The sequence below is a fragment of the Lontra canadensis genome, unplaced genomic scaffold, assembly GCF_010015895.1.
Source record: "Lontra canadensis isolate GAN:19392208 unplaced genomic scaffold, GSC_riverotter_1.0 scaffold6, whole genome shotgun sequence".
In the NCBI taxonomy this organism is placed as follows: domain Eukaryota; kingdom Metazoa; phylum Chordata; class Mammalia; order Carnivora; family Mustelidae; genus Lontra; species Lontra canadensis.
This window is the reverse complement of record NW_022631000.1, coordinates 17,856,064-17,878,474: the sequence shown is the minus strand read 5'-3', so window position 1 is coordinate 17,878,474 and position 22,411 is coordinate 17,856,064. Positions and strand designations below refer to the sequence as shown.

The 22,411-nt window shown below is 38.1% G+C and overlaps 1 pseudogene; it reads left to right on the top strand.

Moving 5' to 3' along the window:
- Positions 1 to 334: 334 nt before the first annotated feature.
- On the top strand, positions 335 to 1,847 carry LOC116864811 (annotated as a pseudogene).
- The last annotated feature ends 20,564 nt before the right edge of the window (positions 1,848 to 22,411 follow it).

Sequence of the window (22,411 nt, the reverse complement as noted above, 5' to 3'; positions counted from 1 at the left end):
AAGTTGTTGATAAAAATGTTGAGTAGAACAGATTCCCATAATAATGCACATAATACTAATATTTTATATTTGCATGGTGCTAAAGCATTCACAAAGCATATTCATATACATAATCTCATTTGATACTATAATCCTGGATGGTAGGAAGTGCAACCTTATTTGCTTTTCCTCTCATTATGGATAAAGAAATGATGCTAAGAGAACATGAGTCACACCACTAGTGGTAGAGTTAGTAGTATAACTTAGATATTTTAAGGGGGTTTTGTTTAAGAAGGCAGCAGGAACCCAAGTGTGAAGGAAAGGCTTGTGGGGTCGGGGACAACTAGCAGCCAAAATGAAGGCGAAGATGCTGAGCCAGAACCCGGACAACTATGTCCGAGAAATCAAGCTGGACTTACAAAGAATTCCAAGAAACTGTGATCCTACTTAATTTTTTTGAGGTCCCACAAGAATACTTAAGAACTTTATGAAACCATTGTTTGCTTTCCTGGATGGTCACCGAGATGGAGTCAGTTGCTTGGCAGAGCATCCAAAGACCCTGGCTGCTGCCCTTCCTGGGGCATGTGATGGGGAGGTTAGAATTTGGAACTTGACTAAATGAAAATGTACCTGTAGGGCACCTGGGTGGCTCAGTGGGTTAAGCCTCTGCCTTCAGCTCAGGTCATGATCTCAGGGTCCTGGGATCGAGGCCCGCATCGGGCTCTCTGCTCAGTGGGGAGCCTGCTTCCCCCTCCCCCCTTGCCTGCCTCTCTGCCTACTTGTGATCTCTCTCTCTGTGTCAAATAAATAAATAAAATCTTAAAAAAAAAAAAAGAAAATGTATCTGTATAATGCAAGCACATGAGGGTTTTGTACAAAGAATATGTACTTACTTTTGTGGGACTTCTTTTTCTACTATTGGTGATGACAAAACTGTGGAGCAGTGGGAAATGGATGGACCAGGCAATGGGGGAAGAGGAGAAACCATTGCATACCACATTAGGAAAGACATTGTGTGGAGGAATTGATCATCACTGGAAAGAAACTGTTTTTGCTTCATGTGGACAGCAAGTAAACATTTGGGATAAACAAAGAACAAGTCCTATATGTCCAATGACCTGGGGATTCGACAGTATAACTAGTATTAAAGTTAAGCCAATTGAGATGTTTATCTTAGAAAGTTGTGCTTCTAACAGGAATATAGAACTATATGATATGAGGCATGCCAGTCCTTTGAAAAAGGTCATCGTCGATATGAGAACAAATACAATTTATTGGAGCTCTATGGAAGCTTTCGTTTTTACTGCTGCAAATGATTAGAACGGTATAGTTTTGATATGCATGTACTGGACATTCCCTTAATGGTACATATGGATCATGCATCTGTGGGGCTTGATATGGATTAATTTCCCACTGGGAAAGAGTTATGTGTGCTAGTTTTGATAAATCTATTTGGATCTTTCCTGTGGACAAAAGTAGAAGCAGGGAAGTCTATCACACAAAGAGAATGCAACATGTTAGCTATGTAAAATGGACTTCTGACAGCAAATATATTATATGTGGGTCTGATGAAATGAACATTTGTCTATGTAAAGCCAATGCTTCTGAAAAATTGGGTATGCTTCCATTGTGAGAAAAAGCAGCCAAAGATTATAACCAGAAGTTGAAGAAGACATTTCGATATCATTCTCATATAAAACACATTGCTTATCACTGACATCTACCAAAATCTGTCTACAGCCAGATTCAGGAACAGTGCATCATGAAAGAAGCTCATCCGGGAAAGGAAATGAATGGTCTCAAACATAGCAGGATTTGTGTCGATCGTGTCAGAGAAAAAGAAACACATAGTGGCAGTTGTGAAATAACCCTTGATACTCCTACCAATCCTGATATATAATTGTTTGTTTCATTTTAATTTTTTAAAAGATTTTATTTATTTATTTAACGGAGAGAGACACAGCAAGAGAGGGAACACAAGCAGAGGGAGTGGGAGAGGGAGAAACAGGCTTCCAGCAGAGCAGGGAGCCCGATTTGGGGCTAGATCCCACAACCCTGGGATCATGACCTGAGCTGAAGGCAGAGGCTTAGCAACAGAGCCACCAAGGCTCCCCTGTTTGTTGCATTTTAAAATTTTATTTATTTATTTACTTGAGAGAGAGAAAGATTCAGAAGGAAGGGAGAAGGAGCAAAGGCAGAAGGATAAGAGGACTCCATATTGAGTGCAGAGCATAATGAGGGGCTTGATGCCACAACTCTGAGATCATGACCTAAGCCAAAATCAAGAGTTAGAGGAAGCTTAACCAACTGAGCCACCCAGGTACCCCTATTTGTTACATTTTGATTTGCAAACTCTGAAAGTAAAAGTACTGGCTTTTCTGAGCCGCTAAGGGTAATGGAGAAAAGATGAGAGCAGAACTGAGTTTTCTAGGACAAGCATGAGTTAGCCAGATGGACATGAAGGATAAAGGGCATTCCAGGCCAGAAGAGTAATTATACAATGAACAGAGGTATGGGTATGGGGGGAGTGTTGGAAGATGATGGAGAATTAGACACAAACAATTTAGAAATTTTTCTTTTACTGATGGTATCGCCCTACTCGTAATGTTAATTAACCATGTCCTGATGAAAATCTTAAATATCTTTAATTTTTTTAAGAGGAAACATCAACACTTCAATTATTTCCTTTTGACTTTTTTGCATTTATTTCCTCTGGGTTTTAGATTTAAGAAACTGAGATGGTAAATTAAGAAAAAAAAAAAGTTGTGTCTTGATTGAGTTACCTAACTTTATTTGCATAGCTATGTACATTTTAAAATAGAGCACAACATCAAAACAAACAATAATATCCCTGCCATGTTATGCAGAGGTATGATTACACAATTTAAAACTCAATTTTATTGTGCATACATGAAGACTGGTTTTTGATTGCTCAGGTTTTTTTCCCCAAACTCATAACAATTTCATTCTTCATCTTTAAGTTCTAAGGTTCAACTATATTTGAATTATCCATAAAAGAAATCATAAGTATTTTCTCTGTAGGAAAATATCCCCCCATACTTCATAACCTGAAAATGACTAAAGCAATTTGTACACTAAAAATGGGGGGGAACCTCTTTGTTCTCAGACAAGGGCAAGGGAGCTTGAGAATCAAAGAATAATTTCTTGAAAGAAAAGGTTAAACAGGTCAAAAAAGAAGGTGATAATGGATGTTGTTTTGAAATGCTAACAATAGCAACCCTTCCTACTTGCCTCCGGTTACATGGTATCAAATAAAGCTGTCAGAGGCTAGCATCCCAGGATCTCTCTGCAGACCCTCTTTAAGAGCCATAAAGACCCAGTGTTCTCCATCGACTTGCTTCTACTTTAGAGTGAGAGAAACACACACGATGAAAGGAAGGTTAAAATCTAAGGCAGACAACAAGGAAGCAGCTGAAAGGGCTTGTTCACCCTGCAGTGTAATGAAAGATGTTGGTTCTGAGGTGGAACTTATACTTTTTCAGAGACTTCTGGTTGCCTAGAAGTTTGCAATCAAAGAGGAGTCAGAGTCTGATGTGGTTGCAAGGGAGTGGTGCCTATGTTGCATCACTTCCCCATGATAGAAGGGCCACACAAGGCACATGTATTGAATTGGGAACCTCTGGGAAGTTCCCCAACAGAAGGCTTCCAGTTGTGTTCTGCCGAAGCAGTCAACTCCAAAGGGACCTGGCATTCCTACTATAAACAGAACGTGACTGAGACGCGTGGCCTTTTCCTGCCACTTCTGTTCTATTCTTTGCCAGACAGTTCTGGCAAGCCCTGTCTGTGTACACAGAGCGTTTTACCATGTTGTGAGGAAACCTCAAAGTCTAACTCTCTATGAAATGGGTTTGGTTAAAGATCTCTGGACCTCCTAATCATACTATACGAGACAGTCTTATCTAGAAAATGAGCCCACATTTAAATGGGACCTCAGTTAGCTATGAATAATGGTATAGATATTGAAAACCACTAACACATTTCAAAATAGGAGTGTGTAGAACAAAAAGATAGCCTTAAGAAGATATGGACACACTCAACGTTAGATACCATGCACTGAGATATTAATAGACTTAAAGTTAAGATGATAATAGGTGTTATACACCAAAGCTGAAAATAAAGACAGACAAGAACCTGGTGAAGAAGAATCAGAGTTCACACAATCACTGGCTGATTTATTGCTAGTAAACTGACTGAACTTAATTAAAATGGGGTAGCTTTCTTTAAGTGAGAAATTTCTGTTTCATCACCCTTTGCTTGTGTTTTGAATTGAGACCCTGACATTTACTGTAGATAAGGTCACACTGTTGAGCAAAACTGAATAGTGACTCTATGTCCATCAGGGACCTTTGCGCAAGAGTAAGAATGGTGAAACCAAAGGGACACGAAAACACATCCTTTACCTAGGTCCCCCTTTTGGTAACATTTTGCTGCTTTTGCTTTATCTCTGAAGATATCTTGAGTAAAAGAAAATTCACATGAAACTGGATGCTTGAGTGACTTTCCTGAAAATCTAAAGGAGATGCTGTTCTACCCATTCCCGTTTCTTTACTTCCTTACTTGATCTTTGCTGCACTGGCAGGCTCTTTCCTCTCTGACCATCTAATGGAAACTGCTCTCCCAGGAGCCCTCAGCATCCCACCTTTATCTGAGGTTATTTCCTGAATTTGTCTCCCTCTTTACAGGCCCAGTGCGTCATTATGGAGTTCTCTGCAATTTGAGTCCTGCTTCCACATTTTCTGCCCTTTAGAGCCTTATTCTTTCCCTTCTGTATCCATATGCTTGCTCAATTTTCACCCCCAGCCCCCACAAACCTCTCTCCACCCGCTGCCCCTCCCATCTGGAAGCAGTCCTCCCCCAGTTCCATTAGTATTAAAAACTATCCTTATTCAGTCCACACTTCTGACCTGTACTGCATCATGCTCTCTTCCTACTGGAAGTGCACATTTGCATTTTATCACACCCACCCTGGCCCAGATGGGATCACCCTTCAATCCCCAGTATTTTTAGAGAAAGGGAGGGTTTTATTACAATTTTTAATCTGATATTCATGGCTTTTCAGCTGAAAATTTGGCTCTCTGTTGTCAAGGAGAAAAAGTATTGTTCAGGATGCTAGAAGCCTAGAGCCTCCACTTTTCCTTCTCTGTGTTGAAATGTTAGGTGGAGTGTGAATTTTAATGAACATAGCTGAAGGGAAGTAATGGGTCAAGAAAAGAGGGAACCAGACGCAGTTTGGCTTAGACTCTAACAAATGCTCCTAGCTTCTTTACCACTTAAAATTCTTGGAGGGCAATTGTTGGTCTCAGAGTACAAATAACTTTCTTTGCCGGGACATATTCAAGGGGTTACTTTTTTCCTTTCATCCTAGATACTTAAGTGATGCACTGAGAATGTGGAACGTTGTGATATGCCAATTGAGCTGCTGTCTATTCGTATCCTTGAATAGCTCTTTAAATTTAGGTACTGCTGGCCATCAGTTTGCTTGCCTGCAAAATGAGGACATTGGATTTGAGTATTTCAAATGTCTAATTCATTCATAAATGTGTGCATAACAATTCTGAAGCATGCTGAAAGGTAGAGTTAGGAACTCTTTCCTTGGAAGAGGAAAGTGTCACAATGAGACAAGGAGGATTTAACCCTCCTTGTTTCTACCTGGAATTATCCTACTGTAACAAAGAGAAGGCAAGTTATTATTTAACATCCAAAATGACTATAGGTACATCTGCCTTCCTAATGAAATTGGGTAAAATTATTTCTATATACTATTTCTTTCCTCTCATGAAGATTGGTTGAGATGATAGAAAGTAGGGAAATCTCAAAATTTCTTTCAGGTCATTTGCGTTCTTTGAGAGGAAGTGTGGAAAAATCTGTTGCTTAGCACTATCCCCTAGTGAATCTTTGGGTATGCAAATAGCAGTGTCTGAGCTGGATAGGCTGCTGTCCATAGTAAGGTGAAGGAAGGTGCCCTCTCCAGGAGGCTACAGGAAAAATCCCCAGAAAACAGTGAAGCACGGAATTCTTAGACAACCAGGCAGTAGACTGAAGCGGACACCTGTCACTTCAACACTTAAGAAAAGCCTGCTTCATGCAAATACCTTACGTGAGAAGGTTTGAATAAAAACAAAACAAAACAAATTTAAAAAACCCAGCTAGACGAAGTGAGACCTGAATAAGATCATAATTCACTGGAAGATAGGACTCAAAACTAGAAGGAATTATTCGCAAACATTTTGGAATAAAGGCACATAAAGAACATGTCTTATTTACCTATTTGTCTATGGTTTATAAAGAAAATTACCACCCATGGGCACACCTTTCCCATACCTTATGTTCTTGTGCCTAAAAGTTGTAGGAAGCCCCACATATGTGAACATGTTTGCCTTTTAAATGAGGCATGATCAACTGCGAAAGGTTCATGCTCCAGTTTGTAAACTGTGAGGACTAATTTGGCATAATCCATATAATATAACACATTACAAAGGGAGACATTTAAATATCATAACTTTTATCCCATTTTATTGTATTACTTTTTCCTAGCTGTAATGTTGACATCACGGTAAATGTTCTAATCTATCAGCACACCCTCAAACATTTTTCATTCCTTTAGAAACTTGGGAGCTGTTGTGGGTGATAATCAATACTAGATGGGACTGTTGAATTACTTGATATCATGGCTTTTGAAAAAAATACTAAGTTTTATTGAAAATATATTCATGATGCCGTAGTACAGTACCTAGCACATGGTAATTGTGCAGTAAGTGTTAGGTATTGCCAATATTATTATGTTTGCATTTATTATTGGATAACCAAGTATGATCCATTTTACAACTATCATCTCACTAAAACCAAACAGCTCTTTAAGGTAAACATCAATATTCTAGTTTCATAGAAAAGAAGCTTGGGGTTCAAATAACCCAAGTGTTACTTACTTTCCTATGTTTTAATAAATAGAAAATGGCAAAGTGACTGTTCAAACCCAAAGCAAATGTTCCTTCCATGATACACGGTTTTCAGACTTTAGGCTGCCTCCACTAGAGATGAAGTGATTTTTGGTGGAACGCAGAAAAACATTAAAAATATTTAATAGGTTTAATTAATTTTAATATATGTAAGAAAAATATTTGCAATCAATAGTTATGGATTTGAGGGTATAGCAATGATTATAAAAATATTCTTAAAATTTTTTTATCAGTGTAAAAATGTACATTAAACTTAAAAATATGTATTCATAAATAATTTAACTCTAGAAAAAGTCAAAAAAGAGGCATTTGAACAGCTGAAATTTATTCTTTTATTTATTCTTATTTATTTATTTATTTTGAATCACTGAAACTCAGCTAACATAGCAGTGAATCACATTTCCTGGACTTTTCAAACTTCTCTCTTCAGGAACTCACTGACGGCTTGGGAACTAGAAGAATCTACCCACACACATACACAAAACATCTTATCTTAAAATATCCCTAAAAATTTTGTCTATTAAATTGTTATTGTCAAGGAAATACCATTCTAAAAGCAAGCAAAGCTTCTTATATGCCGTAGCATCACCATTCTCTCTCTCCCCTCACTTGCTACTTCTTACACTCTTCTCTAAACTACAGCCTCACTGGGATGACTCCAGCCATCAGAGGAAGGTGGTTGTCTGAGCACCTGAGGGACTTGATCCACTCCAAATGTTAATTTTATTCGGGCCTTCACTTTCTTTTCTTTTCTTTTTTAGAAGAGGTACAAAGAAATCTTTTTTTTTTTTTTTTAAGATTTTATTTATTTATTTGACAGACAAAGATCACAAGTAGGCAGAGAGAGAGAGGAGGAAGCAGGATCCCCGCTGAGTAGAGAGCTCGATGCGGGGCTCAATCCCAGGACCCTGGGATCGTGACCTGAGCTGAAGACAGAGGCTTTAACCCACTGAGCCACCCAGGCGCCCTGGGCCTTCACTTTCTAGGAGGAACATCCTGCCAGAGTAGCATGGGCCAATACCTGCCCTTGTCTTTCTGTGTGTAGAAGGCACACAGAGATCCCCCAGCTGCTGTTATTCATGGCCTCCCCTTCAATGTCGGCAGGACCTGGTGGTTTGTATCTATTGGGTAGAATCTGACAAAAGTGATAGGATGTCACTTCAATGGAATTATATTACAAAAAACTGTGACTTCCATCTTGCTGCACTGTCTCGCCTTTGACTTCTCTATTTGTACTTTGAGGAAGCAAGCTGCCATGTTGGAGAGGCCCACCTCACAAGGTGACTGAGGGCCGCCTCTCGTTAAAAGCTTTCAAGGAACTGACACTCTCATTCCAACACCCATGGTAATGTTGTCCTGCCAATAATCATAGGAGTAATCGTAGAGTGGATTTTTCTCCAGTTGAGACTTAGATTCAGTAGGCACGGCCTTCACTGAATTGTGTCCATGGGAGGTCGTGAAGGAAAAATCCCAGCTGTACTGTGCCTAGAGTCCTGACCTACAGAAACTGAAAAATAAATGTAGTTGTTTCAAGCTACTGAGCTTGGGAGTAGCAATAGATAACTAATATACTGCCTTACTAAATTAGATTTTAAAAAGGTCACATTGTGGACCTTCTCTGTACTCATGGCTATATTTTACTCACTTAGGGAGAATTTGTCATCAGATATTTTTTACTGACCTTTAACTTCCTGCAAGATATTCCTCATTTCTAATCCCACCAACCCCACCTCCAGTTATTTCTGGAAGATACCCAGGATGTTTTTTCTCTCACATTTTCTTATGAATAAGTCTCATTAGCTACAGTGAGGTTTCTGTCTTTTCTTCCTATCTGTCCATAGCCATCTGCTGCTGAGCTCTCTTAGAAATCTGGGGAAGAATTTGTCAGCCCTGCTTTTAGTAGAGAACAATTCAACTGCCCCACTCCAGGAATTTCTACCCTCTCTGTGCACTGATATAGAGGCTCCTAGAGCCTTCCAGTGTGTCAGGACAATATGGGAAATGCTCTGGGGTCCTTGACAAGCTGAAACAGTTCCAATTCCTGGGCTGAAGGAGGAAGAAAGCCTATTTACCCATTGCTTACTTTAAGCTTTTTTTCTTTTATTATATGAACATTTAAAGCCATAAATATTCTTTTAAGCATAGCCTTAAAGACATATCACAGATTTTGAGGAGATTTTTTTTTTCTCTTTTTAGCTTCACTCTCTTTCCTCTTTGTGATTCCGTTTGGATAGCTTCTATTGCTATGTCTTCAAGTTCACTGTTAGTTTTTCCTTCTGTCTTGTTTAATTTCAGTGTTTTTAATTTCAGATATGGTGTTGTTTTAGCTTTGGGAAATTATTGTTTTTCATATGCCTTCCATTTCTCTCCTCATTACACTCATGTTTTCTTTTAAATCCTTGAACATATTTATAATATCTTTTAAAATTCTTGTCTACTAATTCCAACACCTCTGATTTTTTCTGACTCTATCTCTACTGACTGATTTTCTTCTGATTATGGGTACATTTTCTTGCTTCTTTCATCCTAGTAATTTTTTAATGCTTATTTGATAATATAGGAATTAAATTGTAGAGTTTCTGGATTCCATAGGTTTCTTTTAAAGAATATTGAGACTTATTTAGGCAAACATTTAAAATTACTTGCTAATCAATTTGATCATTTTAAAGCTTGCTTTAAGCGTAAGCCTTGTTTATTAGCTTAAACCTAGAGTACCCTTTAATCTACCTCGACTACGAAAGCAGGACATTCTGAGACCTCTACCTAATGTTCCAGTGAGGACTCTCCTCTCTGCTTGTTTGCAAATCAAATGTGTCCCAAACCTCTGTGAACTTTAGGAACTGTTTGGATTACAACTCTTTAGTAGGTGATTTTTTCTAGTGGTTGTTCTTTGCTTAGTCTTATGAAGACCTATCCATCCACGTTTAGCTTATATTCTGTGAATGCCTCAAGGAACCCCTGTGCAATTTCTGGCTAGCACCCTCCTCTCTGGTACTCTCCCCTGCAAAGTCCAACCACCCCAGACCCCTCAACTCTGCAAAATCACTGCACTGTCCTTGGATTTCTCTTTCCTGTCCTTGACTATTGTTCAATACCCATCATTTGTTTACCTTTTCTCAAAGGCTAAAGTCTAGACTATTGTATAATGTCTGAGAATAGTTGTTTTCCATTTTGTTCAGTTTTATATTTTATACAACTTTTTAGTTGTTTTGGCTGGAGGGTAAGATTCTGCCACATTGGTTCCTAAACAGAGCTTTTCTGTGTCCTAATATCTTAGAAGAGATGAACAGCAACTGGTTTATCAGTTTTCATTTCTCTTCTCCTTAGAATAAGACGTAAGTTCATTGGGATTCAGCTGGAAGGCAACTCCAAGTGATAGACAGCAAGTTATATTCAGAATTACTCCTCTCTTTTACAACAGTGCTTTGCTGTTAGTCCAAGCGTTCTGTCTATTCCTTCCTTCCTTTAAAATGGGTCTCCACTCAAGAGTCTTTAGTATTCAAGCAAATAGACACGGTCAGGCCAGGGACACCTGTCTGCCAGATTAGCCCAAACATGTTTGCATCTAAGCATGGGGTATAGCTCAGGCTTAGGAGTTCTAACCTCCCTCCTAAACCTTTATACACTTATGAGATGTCCTTTGTTTTGATCAGATATAAAATGACACTCTGGCTCCTCCTTCTTCCCATTACACATTTGAAGTAGGCGAAAGAACTCCTCCTTTTCAATTATTTTCTTTAGAGACTTGCCTATAGGAGATGGCCAGTTTTGATATTAACCTCCTGTGTGTATGTTAGGGAAAATATCTTTCCTATAGCAATGGTTCTGAAGAATCACATGAGCAGTTGTCGAAGACTCATATGGGTGGTCTTTATTTTTCTAAAATCAAATCAAATCTGATACCAAATCCCTCTATTTCCTTAGGCTAGTGAGAAATTGATTTTCTATCATTAACTGATATTCTTCCCTTGAGGGTATGAAATGATTCTAACGTCTTACTCAAAGTATAACTTTTAGGGAGATAGCTCTGGTTTAGGGAACACATCTGTTGTTTTTCATTTTCTAAACCTGCACATGGTACCTAAAGGAAAATGGCCCTATGATTTTGTATCACACTTGAACAGAAGGATTACTGTGGCACCTGGAAGATGCACTCATGTGGTTTAACCTCTGGAAGAGTGACATACAACCAGCCCACTTCCAAGATTTTCCATCTCCCTGCACTCCGTCAAGGAGTAGTGCAAGCACTCCTGGTGTTTTCAGGGCCCCTCTCCTCTCCTGGTCTTGAAGAATCTCTTCTGTTCCTATTCTGTCTTTTTCTTCACCAAGAACTTGACCTGCTTTCCGGGGGCATTACATTATTTCCCATCTTCCTCAGAAACAGGTATTGAAGTGGTAGTAGCAATCTCTCTATACTGCCATTAGTCCTGAGGTAAGAGGACACTAACATCTAACATCTATTTCCTAAAAATAAAATTGAGAATTGCACACACACGTACACACACACACACATTGTCTCAATAATTTACACCCCCCCTTTTTTTTTTGTTTAAGTTCAGTTAGCTTCTGGTGGTCTCATACATAGTTACTGTGTTGTATTTTCTAAATAACTTTAACTATTTATAATATCTACTAGCTGTGGTTTTGGAGTCCCTATTATTTTAACTTTTATAATATGTATGTTTACAGCTTCTTGAGAAAATGTGTTCCATTTTCTCAATGGGGATAGAGCCTGAAGGAGAAAGACAAAGAATAATTTTATAAGAAATTGAAATGTATCCCTCTGATGATTTTGGCAAAAGAGCCAAAAGATCCCCTAACATGGCAAGTTTTTTATGTCAGAAAATGTGAATTTAGCATCTACTATGGGTACAATACATAACACACTATTTTAAGTATCAGAGATAGATTCAAAGATGGTCTCCACCCTTCAGATGCTTGTGTTCTGACAGCCTACTACACTGCGTTATGCTTGCCTCCTAGTCTTCAATTTTCACCCCTCTTTTTTTCCTATCTCTCTTTCTCTGTCTCTCTCTCTTTCCCTCCTCTTCTATGACTCTGTCCCTCCTTTTCATGGGTTCTTTCCTGACATTTCTGCTTCATTCTTCCTGTATGCCGAATTTCTTCTTTGTCTCTTCTTAATCAGAGGGTTTTTTTTCCCCCTTATAACTTGCCCATGCTAACATGATGACTACCTGACCCCATTTTAGCTAATTTTCACTTTTAAAAATTTAGCTACTCTTTACTTTAATTCTCATTTTTTTTTAAGATTTTATTTATTTGACAGACAGAGATCACAAGTAGGCAGAGAGGCAGGCGGAGAGAGAGAGAGGAGGAAGCAGGCTCCCTGCAGAGCAGAGAGCCCGATGTGGGGCTCGATCCCAGGACCCTGGGATCATGACCCTGATCTGAAGGCAGAGGCTTTAACCCACTGAGCCACCCAGGCGCCCCAACTTTAATTCTCATTCTTAACTGCTTTCATCATTCAGATTTATAATGTGTAACTCACGTCCAAGTACACGATCTCATGTGCTCTTCACAATGGTGTTCTGCAGTGGGCAAGGCCACTGTTATTATTTACATGTTACAGATACATTTATTAAGGCACAAAAAGATAATGTTACAGCCATAATTTAGTAAGAGAAATTGAAGAATAGAACAAAGACCTTCCAACTCTCAATACCAGGTTCTTCGCAATGTACCACAAAGCCCTTCAAGTTTCTTATGCTTGCAGTGTAACCCTTGAAAGGTTGTGTTGTTCGATGCCACCCAGATTGTTTTAACCCCTCACCAGCTTGAGGTGGGGAGGACTATGTTTTACTCATCTCTCCTCTGCCAGGGGAGAGCATTCTGAGGACCTATTCGCTGTTTAATAGGTAGTTGATGATATGATCCTAAATATGCCCTGCAAAATTAGTGCACTGGGTTGGGCATGGAGGGAAAGCTGAGTGGGACAGTGGCACAATGAGACATTCTCTTGGAGATCTTGTCAGTTGGCTTTACATATTTTGTAAATTTCTACACTGATGAAATGTGATCGGTGTTGCAAATGATAATCCAGGGTTGAATCTCTCTTCTTACTTGCATGGAATTTTAGGTTGTGGACTTCAGTCAATGAAGATGGAAATGGAGTTCCAACTATGGGAGGAAAAAATTACCATTTCCCCCAGAAACAGATTGATCTGACATTTAATACATGTCAAAAAACATGGAGTTTCCTCTCCAAAACACATAGCTGCCCTTTGATTCTGGGAAGGTTATCACTTTTTCTTCAGTGACTCTCTTCTGCCTCTCTGCTTTATTTATGTTGCTCTTGGTGGTGGGCTACAGAGAATTTTAGCTTGAAGGGAATACTGTTCCTCATTAAGTATATCAGGTGGCCATAGGCTTTATGCCTTACTATATGCTTCTTAGTTTGTCTATGCTACATTTTCACTTCAGAAGGAGTTCATGTATCACAGTCTCCTTGTGAAGCTTCTCCTTGCCTTCTCCTTGCTGCAAGGAGATGTATTGAAGATTTATGTTTATAAGAAGGGTTGAATTCCTTTGAGCTAGTTGCCACCAATGGAAATGTTATTACATACAATCTATGAATGGAATAAGCAGCTCAGATTGATTGTCTGATTTGTTCAATGCTGCACATTTAACAAATAGTTAGTGAAAAAAGAAAGTAGGGATGAGTGCAAAGAAACTGTCTCCAACAAAATGGGGGTTTTTGATTGTTCAAAAAGAAGTCTAAAAAAAAAAAAGCCTGCATTGTGTGGAGAATTTCTGTTTTTGTTTGTTTGGTTTAAGATTAGCAGCAAACCTGGAACATTCTCTTCATCTCTGTCTACCATTGCACATAATTTTGCTTCCCATGAAGTCCTATTCCAAACTCATCTACTTCCCAGGTTAATCTCACCTCCTCAGATTCTAAAGGGAGAATGCTTTGGAAGAAGGATCAAAGGCTCAGGACTCCAGTGTGGCCACAGTAATGACAAACTCTGAGTCCCAGTTTCTTCATAAGAAAGATAGGGATAATAAAAAGCTAGTCCTTTACTTGAAAGAGCTGTAGTTGATGATATAAGGCAAGAAAGGTATTTGTAAATTAGTAAAGACTATATAATTCTAGTTATTATTTTTATGATCCTTCCTTTGTCTTGTAAATTCTGCCTGACCTTAATGTAATACTCTGTTTGCACTATATTAATGCATCTATTTGAAAATTACTTTCTAAGCCTTTCCAAGCCCTTTTTGTGGCTTATGTATTCCCCAAGGACAGGACTGTCTCTTCCGTTTCTTTATATTCAGTGCCTCCTGCTTTCACACTGGTGCACTGCCAACTGATATCATCTTGAACATAAAGTTCCTTGAGAAGCAAGTGATGGAAAATGACTTTGGGTCACCCACAGACTATGATACCAGCAACCTAGACCATGTGCTATCATCAGAAGAAGGAGAGAAGGAATTCGACAATGAACTTTTAAACCACAGCAGCCTTGACATGAAGCATAGACAAATGGTTATTAGCATTAGCAACAAACTTCAGTGGGTAAAAGGTCAGAGAAGTTAAAAAAAAAAAAAAAAACCATACTGCCTTATGGATAAAGGCAGGGTTCCCTTATTAAGTCAAAACAGGCAAACTTTGTGGCTTAGCAAGTGGAGAACTGAGGCCCCATTGGGAGCCCCCATCTCTCTTCTCTATGAGGTTTATCTTTCTCTTGGGCACTTCACTGGGAATCCATTGCCACTGGCTTTTCCCTAAAGACTCTACTCTCTCCCTTAAAAGCCCAGGCCCAAACATGGACAAAATCCCTTCAGTACAGTTAAAAAGAGTAGGCAATGTCAACAAGTTTTCTAAAAGCAACAAAAGGCAAGTGAAAAAAAAATGCAGGAAATTTCAAACCAGTACATTTTACAAAGCCTAGGTTCGTAGACTGTGAGAGATGCCAACTTGTTTCCAAGGTTGACAACTTGGTCCACTTTTTCCATCAAGAGCTGCTACAATGTTAAAAAGCATCTTACCTGTTTTCCTGCTTCCAGAATATCTATCTAACTAAATAAGGGATTGTCGGGGTGCCTGGGTGGCTCAGTGGTTTAAGACTCTGCCTTCGGCTCAGGTCATGATCCCAGGATCCTGGGATGGAGCCCCACATCAGGATCTCTGCTCAGCAGGGAGCCTGCTTCCTTCTCTCTCTCTGCCTGCCTCTCTGCCTACTTGTGATCTCTGTCAAATAAATAAATAAAATCTTAAAAAAAAAATAAGGGATTGTCATCAGACCTCCCTCTTTGTCTTTGCTCTTTGGTTACAAACTGGGATAAAGGCTAAAGGAGAAACTTCTGCCTCTCCACTCACCCCCCTAACCCTGGACCCTATTACTAAGTTTTTAATTCATGAAGGCAAACTTTTCCCCTGGCCATTGCCATAATTTGTATTTGAGGTTCCACATATTTTACCACCAAGAAATGGCTTGCTTTTTTGCATAAGGGCATCTCATTTTTGCAATAAAATTATATCTATACCACATTAACTATGCACATGAAAAATAAGGGCTCCTTTCTTCACACTGGAAAAAACTGATTCTTAGCTTTTGAAGATTCCTATGTTAATTTTCAGGAAAACCCATGGATTTGAGAGATAGGGTACCATGTTTTCAATTTCAATTCCTACACCCCGCAATAAGATAATTACTAGTTATTGCTCAATGTTGTTTTAGCTGGAACCTGCCTATATGCCCATTGCTAGCGTATTAAATGAGAAATCATTTGCTTTCTTCCTGTAGTCTGTCAGAAGGTTTTATGTGTAAAAAGTGAGGCCCTAATTGAGACTGTGATGTATCTAAAGACTGAAAAAAACAAAACAAACAAAAAAGAAAAACCCAAAACTGAGTCAAAGGAAGGCTCTTGGAAAAACCTGGGACACTTTCTCCCCATGACCATAATTTTCAAAATTACAATATCACAACCATGATATATTCACCTTATTCAGATTTCCCCAGTTTTACTGGACTCATGTATATGCACATGTGTGTGAGTGCATGTGTGATAATTAATGATTAATTTTGCCATTTGTGATGACTTGTATATATAGTAACACAACCAAGATATTCAACTGTTACAACACCCAAGAATTTCTTGTACTATCCTTTTATAATCACACCTATCTCCCTCCTATGTCCCCTCTTGCCCCTAAACACTGGCAACCTATTGTCTGTCTGCATTTCTAAAATTGTGTTATTTCAAGAATGTTATAAAATGGAATAATACAATCTATAACTTTTTGAGATGGGCTTTTTTCCCACTGGGCGTAATTTCTTAGATATCCATCCAACTTGTTGCATTCAGGAATTTACTCCTTTTTATCAATGAGTAACATTCCATAGTATGTATGTCCCCCAGATATTTTAAACATTCACTTGTTGGAGAATATGTGGGTTGGTTCCAGTGATTGGCTTTTTGAAATAAAGCTGTTATGAATATTTTGGGGGGTTCTTTTGCATGAAAAGAAAGTTTTTATTTTTCTGGGATAGATGCCCAATAGTACAATTGCTGGGTCATATGGTAATTTCATGCTTAGCTTTGTAAGAAACTATTAGACTATTTTCCAGAGTATTATTTTAAATTCCCATCGGTAAAATAGAGAGAGTCCGTTTCTCTGGATAGCCTCACCAGCATTTAGAGTTGCCAGTAATTTTTAATGTAACCATCTTGAGAGGTGTGTGATGATATCTCATTGTGATTTTGTGTTTCTATAATGGCTAATGATATTGAACACCTTTTCATGTGTTTATTTACCATTTGTGTACTCACTTCAGAGAAATACCTGTTAATGACTTTTTCCCATTTTCTAATTTGATTGTATAATTTTAATTTATTTTCTTTGTTCAATATTGAGAGTTATTTATATATTTTAGATACAGGTTCTATGTCAGATATGTATTTTGTGAATATTTTCTCCTAGTCTTTAGATTGTCACATGGACTTTCACAGAACAAATTTTAAATTTTGATGAGGTCCAATTTATAAATTTTTCCTTTTATGTGTCCTGTTTTTGTGTCAAGTATAACAATCTTTGCTTAGCTCTATAGTCCAAAGAATTTTGTCATATTTTTCTTAAATTTTTGTTTTATGTTTTTTTAAGATTTTATTTATTTATTTGACAGAGAGATCACAAGTAGGCAGAGAGGCAGGCAGAGAGAGAGAGAGGGAGGGAAGCAGGCTCCCTGCTGAGCAGAGAGCCTGATGTGGGGCTCGATCCCAGGACCCTGAGATCATGACCTGAGCCGAAGGCAGAGGCTTTAACCCACTGAGCCACCCAGGCGCCCCTGTTTTATGTTTTACACATAAGTCATTTGACTCATTTTAATTAATTTTTGTATAAGTTGTGAGGTATAAGGTTTTGGTAGAAGTTTTTTGTTTATTTGTTTTGCCTATGGATAGTCCATTGCTTTAATTTTAATTTTACTTTTAATTGAAAAGGCTGTCCTTCTTCCACTGAATCAGTTTCACCTCAAAAAATAATTTGACCATATTTCTGTGGGCCTGTTTCTGGCTTTGTTGTGTTTTTAGTCGACCTACATGTCTATTCTTCTACTAATACCATACTGTCTTGAATACTGTAGTGAGACAGTAAGCCTTATATTGGGTAGGGTAATTTTGATACCTAATTATTCTCTAACAAGCTTGTTTTAGCTATGTTCTGTGACATGTACCTTACAGCAAGCTTGTCTGCAAAAATAACTTGCTGGGATTTTGATAGGAATTAAATTTATAACTCATTTTGTGGAGAATTCACATTTTCACCATGTAGAAACTTCTGATCCATGAACATGGCATATTTCTCCATTTAAAGGTCTTCTTTGTTTCTTTCATCAACATTTTGTAGCTTTTAGCATACAAATTCTTTGAATATCCCTAAGTATTTAATTTTCTTTGGACCAGTTACAATTGGTATTGTGTCTTTGTTTAGTTCCTATATGTGTTGAACTTGTATCTATTACCTTACTAAACTTCTAAACTTACTAAAGTTCTAAGAGTTTTTGTAAACTCTGGGATTTTCTACATGGACAATCATACCATCTGCAAATAGAGATAATTTTATCCCTTCCTTTCCTATCTGTATGCCTGGTTAGAACTTCCAGTTCTATGTTGAATAAGACTGGTGAGAATGGACATTGCACATAGCTAATGTGTTTTAAAAGCACCCTGAAAAAGTAGGGTATGTTTAGAAGGACAGAACTTGTCTTGGTCCAGCTTACTGGAGAAGCCTGGATTGTTTAATGTGTATAACCATAACAAATATCAAAACCCATATCCTAATATTTGCAAACTCAGCATGGAGGAAAAAGATATAACAATTTTGTGTTGCTGCACAACAAGATTTGGGAAAACCTGCAAAAAGGAAGATTTGGGCTTATAAGAAGAAAGAACATTATAGTAGAAACACTCTCTGGCATCCATGAAAGATATCTCATGAAGGTTTAGTTCTCATTTCTAAAGGTATTCAAACAGAGGCAAGATTATCTTCTGTGAAGAAGGACTATGTAGAAAGTGCTTCCCCTTGAGTCCCTGGCCTATTAAAAGTTCATGATTTTTCTCCCTCTAAAAACATTCAGTTAGTTGCATTTTTCTTTTATGTGGTTACTGAATCATACTTTTTTGTGAAGGCATGACTTCAGGCACATAAAAGTTCTCAGCTCATAAAGCTAATTAATAAAGGATGGTCATGGTGATGATAACATAAGAATCACATAGCATGGAGCAAACACAACCCTAAATAGGCTTTATGGGTAATAAGTATAGCAAGTCAAACTCAGCCACTTTTTGAATAAACTTTTTTTTTTTCCTTAACCATATACCTGCTATTTTTCTCTATTCAGTACTTGCATTTTCTCCCCACATTACAATGTGACTGATCTTTTGCACTATGAACAAATAATAGGCACCACCTTCTGTTTCTACTTTTTGAAACAGCTTCAGGAGAATAGGAGTTATGTCTTCTTTGAATGTTTGGCAGAAATGCCCAGGGAATCCATCAGGCCATGGGTCTTGTTTTTTGGGAGGTTTTTGATCACTGCTTCAATCTCGTTACTGGCTGCTGATCTATTCAGGTTGTCAGTTTCTTCCTGTTTCAGTCTTGGTAGTTTATAGGTTTCCAGGAAGGCATCCATTTCATCCAGGTTTCTTAATTTATTAGCATATAGGTATTGATAGAAATTTCTAATAATTGTTTCTATTTCCTGTATGTATTATGTGTGTGTGTGTATCATGTTAGTCATGATCTCTTCCCCTTTCATTCATAATTTTATTAATTTGTGTTCTTTCTCTTATCTTTTGGATAAGTCAGTCCAGTGGTTTATCGATCTTATTAATTCTTTCAAAGAACCATCTTCTAATTTTGTTGATCTGTTCTACCTACATTTCTGGTTTCTGATTCATTGATCTTTGCTCTAATCTTTATTATTTCTCTTCTAATGCATGGATTAGGCCTTATTTGTTGTTCTTTCTCCATTTCTTTCTTTCTTTCTTTTTTTTTTTTTGAGATTTATTTATTTATTTGACAGACAGAGATCACAAGTAGGCTGAGAGGCAGGCAGAGAGACATGGAGAAGCAGGCTCCCTGCCAAGCAGAGAGCCTGATGTGGGGCTCGATCCAAGGACCCTGGGATCACTACCTGAGCTGAAGGCAGGGACTTTAACCCACTGAGCCACCCAGGCGCCCTCTTTCTCCATTTCTTTAAGGTGTAAAGTTAATTTGTGTATTCGGGATTTTTCTTTTTTTTTCTTGAGTGAGGCTTGGATGGCTATGTATTTCCCCCTTAAAACAGCCTTTGCAGTATCCTACAAGTTTTAGACTGATATATTTTCATTCTCATTAGTGTCCATGAATTGTTTAAGTTCTTCTTTGATTACCTGGTTGACCCAATATTCTTTTTTTTTTCAATTAGGAATAATTTTTTTTATTTTTTATTTTTTATTAACATATAATGTATTATTAGCTGCAGGGGTACAGGTCTGTGAATTGCCAGGTTTACACACTTCACAGCACTCACCGTAGCACATACCCTCCCCAATGTCCATAACTCAACCACCCTCTACCCCACACCTCCCCCCAGCAACCCTCAGTTTGTTTTGTGAGATTGAGAGTCTCTTATGGTTTGTCTCCCTCCCAATCCCATCTTGTTTCATTTGTTCCTTCCCTACCCCGCAAAACCTCCCAGGTTGCCACTCAAATTCCTCATATCACAGAAATCATATGATAATTGTCTTTCTCTGATTGACTTATTTCACTCAGCATAATAATCTCTAGTTCCATCCATGTCATCATGAATGGCAAGATGTCATTTCTTTTGATGGCTGCATATTATTCCATTGTATATATACACACCACTTCTCCTTTTTCTATTCATCTGTTGATGGATCTAGGTTCTTTCCATAGTTTGGGTATTGTGGACATTGCTGCTATAAACATTCAGGTGTATGTACCCTGTCGGATCACTACATTTGTATCTTTAGGGTAAATACCCAGTAGTGCGATTGCTGGGTCATAGGGTAGTTCTATTTTCAACTTTTTGAGGAACCTCCATGCTGTTTTCCAGAGTGGCTGCATCGGCTTGCACTTCCACCAACAGTGTACGAGGGTTCCCCTTTCTTGGCATCCTCGCCAGCATTTGTCATTTCCTGACTTGTTCATTTTAGCCATTCTGACTGATGTGAGGTGGTAGTATCTCGTTGTGGTTTTGATTCATATTTCCCTGATGCCAAGTGATGTGGAGCACTTTTGCATGTGTCTGTTGGCCATCTGGATTTCTTCTTTGCAGAATTATCTGTTCATGTCCTCTGCCCATTTCTTGATTGGATTATTTGTTCTTTGGGTGTTGAGTTTGATAAGTTCTTCATAGATTTTGGATACTAACCCTTTATCTGGTATGTTGTTTGCAAATATCTTTTCCCATTCTGTCCATTGTCTTTTGGTTTTGTGGACTGTTTCCTTTGTTGTGCAAAAGCTTTTAATCTTGATGAAGTCCCAATAGTTCATTTTTGCCCTTGCTATCCTTCCCTTTGGTGATGTTTCTAGGAAGAAGTTGCTGTGACTAAGGTCAAAGAGGTTGCTGCCTGTGTTCTCCTCAAGGATTTTGATGGATACCTGTCTCACATTGAGGTCTTTCATCAATTTTGAGTCTATTTTTGTGTGTGGTGTAAGGAAATGGCCCAGTTTCATTTTTCTGCATGTGGCTGTCCAATTTTCCCAACACCATTTGTTGAAGAGACTGTCTCTTTTTCCATTAGACATTCTTTCCTGCTTTGTCAAAGATTAGTTGACCATAGAGTTGAGGGTCTATTTATGGGCTCTCTATTCTGTTCCATTCATCCATGTGTCTATTTTTGGGCCAGTACCATACTGTCTTGATGATGACAGCTTTGTAATAGAGCTTGAAGTCTGGAATTGTGATGCCACTAACTTTGGCTTTCTTTTTCAACATTCCTCTGGCTATTCGAGGTCTTTCCTGATTCCATATAAATTCTAGAATTATTTGTCCCATTTCTTTGAAAAAAATTGATGGTATTTTGACAAGGATTGAATTAAACATGTAGATTGTTTTAGGTAGCATAGATATTTTCATAATATTTGTCCTTCTAATCCATGAGCATGGAACGTTTTTCCATTTCTTTATGTCTTCCTCAATTTCTTTCTTGAGTACTTTATAGTTTTCTGAGTACAGATTGTTTGCCTCTTTGGTTAGGTTTATTCCTAGGTATCTTATGGTTTTGGGTGCAATTGTAAATGGGCTTGACTCCTAAATTTCTCTTTCTTCTGTCTTGTTGTTGGTGTATAGAAATGCAACTGATTTTTGTGCATTGATGTTGTATCCTGACACTTTACTGAATTCCTATACAAGTTGTAGCAGATTTGGAGTGGAGTCTTTTGGGTTTTCCACATAAAGTATGATATCATCTGCAAAGAGTGATAGTTTGACTTCTTCTTTGCTGATTTGGGTGCCTTTAATTTCTCATTGTTGTCTGATTGCTGAGTCTAGGACTTCTAGTACTATGTTGAATAGCAGTGGTGATAATGGACATCCCTGCCATGCTCCTGACCTTAGGGAAAAAGCTCTCAGTTTTTCCCCATTGAGAATGATATTCACAGTGGGTTTTTCATAGATGGCTTTTATGTTATTGAGGTATGTACCATCTATACCTACACTGTGAAGAGTTTTGATCAAGAAAGGATGCTGTACTTTGTCAAATGCTTTTTCGTATCTATTGAGAGTATCATATGGTTCTTGTTCTTTTATTAATGTATTGTACCACAGTGATTGATTTGTGGATGTTGAACTAACCTTGCAGCCCAGAAATAAATCCCAGTTGGTCCTGGTGAATAATCTTTTTAATATACTGTTGGATCCTATTGTCTAGTATTTTGGTGAGAATTTTCGCATCTGTATTCATCAAGGATATTGGTCTGTAATTCT